General features: G+C 32.1%; 1 pseudogene; it reads left to right on the top strand.

Moving 5' to 3' along the window:
* Positions 1-1,433: 1,433 nt before the first annotated feature.
* Positions 1,434-9,436, top strand: part of LOC149557098 (kinesin-like protein KIN-13B) — a 34,871-nt pseudogene continuing 26,868 nt past the window's right edge.

Here is a 9,436-nt window from a genome sequence, read left to right as displayed (position 1 = left end):
ACCGAATGTGTCGGATGACATAATTCATGATTTTTAACCCTTTAGACTGATTTTGTATGATTTGTTCTATGATGGGTTTTCATATTTTATCTTGGAGGTCTATGGTGAATTTTCTATTAATTAAGTCTTAATAAATAGATTTAATTAATAAATTATTTATTTGAGAAAATTAATATTAAATATCATGATCTTTGATATTTTGATTATAATTAATTAAATGTGAATTATTGAGGAAAAAGAATTAAATAAAAGAAAATTAGTAAATTAAAATTAATAATAATTATAAAATAATAATAAAGTAATAAATAAAATAATAATAATAAAAGTTATAAAAAATTAAAATGAAAGTTATAAAATTTAAATAGAAATTATTTAAAAAGTAAATTGGAGTTATAAGCTTGCATGGGAATTAACGCACTTTTCTATTTCTCATGTGTCAACAACACGGGGGTTAGTGCATCAATTAAGCACATGGTGTCTACAACTCTATGACTCATCAAAAAGGTTGGAAAAGACCCATGCTTAGTTGGTGACACCTTCTAGCTTTTTCTAGAAGCATTCTAGAGGTTTCCTAAGAGCTCTTTTATATTCAGGCATCCCTAGAAGCTTAGACATAGTGTTTGGAGTGCAATTGGAGCATTGGAGGATTCGAGAGTTCTGAAGAAGGGAGCTTGCTCTGCAGGTTTTCTGAGGAAAAGTGATTTAGCATCAGAATTCGAGTAGATTCTTGTGATTTTACTTATGCTATTTTCGCATCTTGCTTTCCCTGTCTTCTTTGTGTCTTCCATATGTCTTCTAAGGAATTTCATATTTTTATTGTATGCATTTTCAATTTGGGCATATAAATTTATTTGAGAATTTTATATGCATAGATCAAAAAGGAAAACAGGGCTAGGGTTGAAATTCATAGTCAAACCCATTAGATTAATTATTGGAAATTTTGGAAATCAAAGGTTTATAAAGAAATTTTGAAAATTGAAGATTGTATTCATAAATTTGCTTATACATACTTATATATATATATATATATATATATATATATATATATATATACACACACACACACACACACACACCTTTATATATATATACATATATATATATATATATATACATATACATATATATATATATATACATATACATATATATATATATATATATATACATATACATATATATATATATATATACATATACATATATATATATATATACATATACATATACATATATATATACATATACATATATATATATATATATATATACATATACATATATATATATATATACATACATATATATATACATACATATGTATATATATAATATATATAAATAAGAAATCGCATCGCGATTTATCTCTGCGAAAAGCATTTTAAAAATGCTGTTTAAAATATATATATATAAATAAATATGTCTGGGCGGGTATGTACCCCCCCCCACCTTTATCTGTCCACCGATATTTATATTGGCAGGTCGTAGGGTACCTGCAACGCAGTGTACCTGCGACAAAAGAACTGCCATACGACAGTGGTCGTAGGGTACCCGCGATGGTATGATCGCACATCATCAATGGCGATTCAAATATATCAATTGCTTTCGGCTTTGGTTATAAATTGTGATCAATTTTTATATAATTTAAAAAAAAAATATTATCAATTGATATTAATATATAAATATATATATTTATGTATGTGTATATATATATATATATATGTATATAAGTATATGTATAATAGTTATAAATAATTATTTTATTTAAAATGATTTATATAGATGGATCATTTTGTAAAGATAAAAGATTAAAAGAATATGATTAATAATTATAATGAGGAGATAATAATAATTAACTTAATTTAGTTAATTAAGGTTAATTATTAGAACATGATATAAGTTTTGATATATGCAAATTTTGTTCAATGGAAATGTCTTTTTTTTTTTTAAACAAAGTTTATATGAATAAAATATTATTAGATCAATTAGAAAATTGAGTCTAATGGAGAAACTTTTTATCTATCAAACAAATACATGGGTTAGGTAAAATGTGAAATTTCTCCGCTTGATATAGTTTGGGAAACGTAAACCGAGACTTTTGCATTTGAATTCAAAATTGAAAACTTAGCAAAACCAAAACATGTGTTTACATTGTGTATTCTTTATGCTATTGTTTTGGGTTTTGGGTTGACTAGTGTTGACCAGTTATAGGACGTCTACCAGAGGCTTGGGGGTTTTGTGATTGTGATGTCATGATGATGTTTTAATCTCGATCTTTATAAACCCAACCATGGTTATGTGATGGAATGCTCTATGTATTGGATGTGAATACTAATTTTTATAGTTGAAATTTTTTATTTATGAGACACTTGACTTAACCATTAATTTTGGTCATCGATCAGTTATCCTTGGTTATTTTCTAGTCGCCATGATGGGACTGAGATGTGGATTTATTTTTGATGATGTCATGTTGTGACATGTTTGACTCAACCATTTTTGGAGTCTTCGATCAGTATGATTGAGATATATTTTGGTTATTGAGAACCATTGGATACTTTTGATTATCAGTGATGCTTCAGTTGCCAATAGAGAGCTGTTGTGGTCATGATTTTCTATGGATGTTAGCTCATGGAGATTTGATGCTTTTATGCATATTTGATGATTTTATGGATTATCTTTTGTAATTTTGAGATTTATGAGTCCATGAGCATTAGGGTAGGATATTTGCATGTAGTGACGGGAAGTGGCTTGCAATGGGGGCCAGGGCCCTAAGAGGCTGCCAGGGTAACTCATTGTAAGTTGGATTAATAAGTGATAACATTCACACCTAATACTAACTAAATGAACCTAAAAAGATAAGTGTTTTGTTCTCGCCCATGCCTTGAGTGCTTGTACAGGCTAGGATGGGAGTAGTGAGACGCATGGTTGCGACCTTGCATTCCATAGTATGCCTTGTCAGTATGAGAGGATACTAGTGGCCGCATGAGATCAGTATGGACCCATGGAGTTTAGCTGATTGTCAGGGTAACTTGTACGTGATAAATGCGATGACACTTTACCACTTGCATAGTAGGTTCCTACATGTCATTGTGTGCCTCTGGGATTAGATGTCAGATTTTGTGTTTGGAACTTTTGAGTTAGTATACTTTTAGGATTCCTGGACTTATGGAGATTTGTACTATGTGATTTTGATAGCCTGTTTGGGACTTGAGATTATCTCCTCAGCACGGTGGGAGTGGACCACTTAGGTACCACGCGGTCAGGTAGTAGTGTATTCTCCACTCTTATCATTTGAGACTCATTGAGACATCGTGGCTGATGCATCCTTTGTGATGGTGGATATGTATCCTTTCATTGATGATTAGCATATGTTAGATGATGTTATCTTATGCTTATATTTGCATGTTAGATTACTTTCTACATATGATGTTGTATATGTTAGGAGTGACATTCCTACTATGTTAATACCGATGATCTCTTCGGTGGTTTGGGATGTTATGCATGGAGGGATGGCTAGGGCCCACGATGGTCTAATGATGCTATTAACGGTCAGGAGGAACCGTGCACTTAGTTTATTTTGTTTGATCTTTATGATGGATGTATATGTCTTCTATGGTGATGTATCATGTGATTATCTCTACTTTGATGTATCATGGATTGGAATAGGATGATGCACCTTATTCTACATATGTATATTCTTTGAGCTTGTCATACCCTGTGACATGTACAGAGGATGATTGAGCATTTGGAAATATAATGTTTAAACATTGGACTTATCATTATTATTTCATGTGGATGTTGTACTAGATGGATTCTTGTATGTAATTCAACGTTAAGGGATCTTTAAAGAATGTAATCTGTTATGTATGTTATGTTTACTTTCAGATGGACATTGCTATTGCTTCCATTATTGTGAATAAATTATGTATGGTATTTACTTTCATGTTTAAAAAAAAAAATGTTACCAAACTTAGTGAAACTCTAGGTTAATTCTTTGGATCCCTTGGTGGGGCGTTACAAGTTACATATTCATCAGTTACATTAACATAGCACTTGAATCACTTAGAAACCCAACAATCATTCAATAGTAAGAAAATATGAATAAGACATGAAAACAACTAATCTTCAACATGGTATAGATGCATGACATCATCCCTAATGATGATCATGCTCCCATGGCACCTTTGACAACAACTAGTGATATTTCATCTTTAGGTGGCTTCAAAAAACCTTGTTAAACTCTTTGTTTCCTCCATATACTATTGTTTGGCACCAAACCCGTGTAATTCATATTCCAACAGTCATTGTAGTTTTGAATTCTGACCATCGATCTTAAACTGACGATCATGATTAAAACATAATAGACTTCCTTATTTTTCCTTTGTAAACTCCTTTATGGGTCCACTCATGTACACAGGTCCAATCTTTGGTTTCTCACTTTGGCTATTTCACGCGCATCTTTAAAAAGTGAGAAAGCGAGGGATGTTGATCTTCTTTTGATTTGACAATTGCAAAATAGATCATAACTTTATTGTTTAATTGCAGCGTGGTTCCACTTTCCAACTATGTACATTGTGTGCCTCGTGGTAGATAGATGGCAATAATTCATTGACTAGAGAATCTGATGGTTGTAGAATGTAATGGGCCCATCGATACACGTGTCTTCACATCACTATGTTGCTATAATTAACATTCGAGAAAATTTCCATAGCAACATAACCATGAGCATAGATCTCTTTTGATCTAAAGGTGGTGAAAAAAATTCTTAACCCTTTGTTTTTCTCTATACTGTGGGTCCATTTTCAAGTTATGCACATCATGGCAAATAGGTGGCACTACTTCATTGCCTAGAGGATTTGACATTGACCTAGTTTTACTTTTTAGTTAGGTTTTGACTGTACCTCATGGAATGTGATGGGAACAATGAGACATGTGTTGCTCCATCACTTTGTTGCATAAATTAACAATCGAGCAATTTTTCATAATGAAAAAATGATATTTGTAGATCTTGTAAGATCTGATGATCATGGAAAAGGTCTTATTTCCAAGGTGACTTGACTATTCAACTTGATGACATGGACATCCAGATGTGTTTGATTTGTCAATTCAATTTCAACTTTGGTCTTTGCCACCTTTGACCACATTCTTTTACCATTTCTAAAGTTTTATATGCTCCTTCATTCGATTTGATTTCTCTAGTTTTTATGATATTCTTGTGACCTGCACCTTGATCTTGAGCTTCGATCCAAATGGTTTTAGTCACCATCTACTCTGAATGTAGTTTGATCTTCTTCTTTAATGAATCCTATCTTCACCATGAACACTTGGTCAAAGCATTAGGGTTTTAGAACAAATTCCTTCTCATCTAATAAATGCATAAACTTTTACCTTCCCTTTCCTAATCACCTAATATGAACAAATGCATTTGATTTCTTTTAAATGCCCACCTAGGTGTACACAAAGGGATAGATGAGAATTGAAGTTACTTAAGGGTAGTCAAGATACATACATGACATCATATTGACTCAACTCTAATCCTAGAAGCTTGAAAAATATAGGGGACTAAAATCATGGCAACATTGAGGAATTGTATTTCAACAAAGACATTAAAAAACTTAAAGATAGAAAAATCAAAACATATATAAATCCATTAAAGACAAAATTACTCACATCAAATACTTATATTTCTTCAAAATGTAATTTAGCATTGAAACAATGTAAACTACCCAAATATGCCACACCGTACCACATACATGCAAACAAGTCAATGTGATCTGTGTCAATGCTATCTCTGTTAGAAGAAAGAGTAGTGTCACAAACTGAACCTAGAAACACTTCTTATATCTTGACATTGGCTATTATATTGGTAATGGTTTGTGGATTAGATTATGTTGAATTTTTTACCATCAACATTTTCAATCACACTATGTGATTCATCATCAGGATGAGAGAGAAAGAGTTGCAAAACAAAGTGAGTGACAAATGGAGACAAAATCAAAAGATAAAGAGATAGAGGAAAGACAGGTTGCACACAAACCAAGGGTTGAAACAAACCTAAAAAATAAAAAATAAAATATAGATATAGATAAAATAATGGAGTAAATGACTAAGAAGGAAACCATAAAGACCACAAAAAACTCATAAAAGAAAAAGACATATTTTAACACAAGAATGATATAAATGAAAGAAAATAAAAAATTATGAAATAAAAAATGCAAGTAAAGCAATAGTTGTGGTATTTTACCTCTATTTCAAGCATCTGAGAGTTTTGATCCTACATCACTTAACAACAAAAGGTCGTTGAACTAGATTCAGCATGGTAAATCCATAGCGGTAGTTGTGGATGAGTGGGTAGACGACATAGTCAAGAAAGGAAAATATTTTTTCCATCAATATGCTACAATATTTAATGATTTCCATGCTTTTCTAGGTGAACTTCAAATGAAAATTCCCTCTTGGGAAATAGAGGAGGGTAAGTGGTTAGTTGTAGTCATGCAAATTTGAGGTGTGGAATAGTATGGTATAGAGAAGTTCTTGGTTGAGAATCCTCTCAAAATAATGGATCCTAGTACAATGTATATAATTTAGAGAATTATGAATTAGAGGTGCTCAATCTATAGGTATTTCATTATTAATGTCCAAAGAATTGAAACATAGATTAAGCCCATGTACAATGGTTTTTCCAAAGGTATGCAGTTCAGAAGTCCCAATAGTGTAGTTTAGTTTGATGAGGGGAACTTTGCTATCAAACCACTAGTTAAGTCTTTCAAAGGGGATTTGAGAGTGATTAAAAAGGTAGCTAATCCTATAGCTATAGACCTCACGAAGGTAGCACAGATCAAATCCATGCTAATCCTTTGCATGGAACACCTACCATAATACATGGGAAAACTCAACATAATTAAGTTGGATAGGGACATGTGGAAAATGTGAGTACTGAGTTTAAGGAATAAAAGTTCCAATGTGCTTCAATAATTCATAGGTGCATACTACAAATGGAAATTTGTATGCGGTACATGTGGTGATCAAGAGAAAATTGGAAATGAAGGCCATAGTTCACCCGCATAATGGTTTTTCTCTATTTATGTTTTATTTATTTGAACTTAGAGTAGAGATGTCTTGTTTAGACTCTTTTGTTGTCATAACTACTCTTTTTAACTATTGAGGGGGTTGGTTTTTTAGGGAGACCCTCTTTGACATTGAAAACTATATAAGGTAGACTAATAAAAAAATTAGAGATTAGAATATAGAAGAAGAAAAAAGATGATGGGTTTTTTCTCTTTGTTAGTATATGTCGAATGTTATCATTTTTTGTAAAGTAGGACTAGAACTAAATTGATATTTGATATATGATAGTCTTTTTTTTTTTTTGAACCGGGAGTCAATACAATATGAATGGGTTTGTGGAGTTAGTCTAGATCCAAGTTATTTAAGATTGAACTAAAGAGTATTTCTTTGTGAATGTTTTCTTTTTCCTACACCATTATTATCTCCATGGGTTGATGAATTAATTGATTCTGGTGTTATTATCATCTTCTAATGAAAATTTTGAATTTTTAGAAAATTGAAGGGATTTGTATCATCTTGTTTCATTTACTATTTTTTATAACAATGTATTATTGACCTCTCATCTAAGAATGAGTTGTGTTGCCTTTTGTGTTTTTGAGTTAAAAACAAGCATGTATGTTTTAGTTTAGTGATTTAGGGGAGTTGTACCTTATACAATTTAGAGGTAAGGTAAATATTGAACTTGCCCAACTATTATGAACTTTTATTTTATTTAAGAAAAGGAGTAATAGAGTTAATTAGAAAATATTAGAAAACAAAAAAATATGTTCACTAAAAAGGCTCAAGAGATCCTTTTTAGATGTAGGTGTTGGAAATATAGGATAGGCTAGAGGGTAGGGGTGAATCAAGAACCAATAAAACTTAATCTTATTTCACCAATTAATCCTTCATATATATTCTGATCTAGTTGCATGCATTAAAGACTGAAAGCAATAAATCATTCATAACATATTAAGACAAGATATGGTGACCCATAAACCTTCCAAATAAAAAGTAAAATTAGGGTGGGGATGATACCCAGAAGATTTAGTACTGTAGTATAAAGTTAACCTATTAAGACTTACAACCGATCACTTCTAATGATTTTTCCTATTAGGAGAAATAAGGACTGTTAGATCCACCTTGTGAAAGGATTTAGAAAAAATACTGTAATGCCCCACCAAGGGATCCAAAGAATTTCACTAAGTTTACCAAATATATATATATAATCATGAAATATAAACCATTCATAACATTCGTGGAAGCAATAGTAACAATTAAAATGAAAGTAAACATAACATACATAACAAGTTACATTCTTTAAAGATCCATTAACGTTGAATTACATGTAATCATAACTATCCATATAACATCACATCCTAATGAAATAACAAGGATACATCCAACATTCTTAAACCATATACAAGTGTCCTTTTTGTAACTACTTTTTAGCTCAATCATCCACTGTACATGTTACAAGGTATGAAAGGCTTAAAATAATAAAGCATCCATGTAAATAAAGTACATCATCATCCAATACTAATCCATGATGCAATAAAAGTAAATGAAACCACATGTCATACACTATACATCATCTCAAAAGACATAATCATCCATCATGAAAGATAACCATATATCACAAACATAAATAACTAAGTGCATGGTTCCTCCCAACCGTAAATAACATCATTAGACCATCATGGATCTTAGCCATCCCTCCGTGCGTAACATTCCAAAGCATCAAAGAGATCATCGGTATTAACATAGTGGGAATGTCACTCCTAAAAACATCCTACTAACATGCAAAGTAAAGCATAATATATCATCAACTAACATATGCAAATCATCAGTGTAAGGAACATACTAGTAAATACATCCATCATAAGGTACATTATCAATCATAATGATCCAAGAACATAATGAAGATAAATACCAACCAAGAATACTCCAGCCATGGTGTCCCAACGGATCTCAAATGATAAGAGTGGAAAAACACTACCACCCGACCGCGTGGAACCTAAGTGGTCCACTCCCACCGTGCTGAGGAGATAATCTCAAGTCCCAAACAGGCTATCTAAAACACATAGCACAAATCTCTATAAGTCCAAGAATCCTAAAAGTATCCTAACTCAAAGGTTCCAATCACAAAATTTACATCTAATTCCCAAAGGCACACAATGACATGTAGGAAACCTACTATGCAAGCGGGAAAGTGTCATCGCATTTATCACGTACAAGTTACCCTGGCAGTTAGCTAAACTCCACGGGTCCATACTGACCTCATGCGGCCACTAGTATCCTCTCATACTGACGAGGCATACTACGGAATGCAAGGTCGCAACCATGCGTTCTCACTACTCCCATCCTAGCCTGTACAAGCACTCAAGGC

This window comes from Cupressus sempervirens, chromosome 5 (genome assembly GCF_028749045.1).
Source record: "Cupressus sempervirens isolate cs-2001-9-10 chromosome 5, ASM2874904v1, whole genome shotgun sequence".
Taxonomy (NCBI): domain Eukaryota; kingdom Viridiplantae; phylum Streptophyta; class Pinopsida; order Cupressales; family Cupressaceae; genus Cupressus; species Cupressus sempervirens.
Note: the sequence above shows the minus strand (reverse complement) of the source record. Positions and strands in the feature narration are given on the sequence as shown.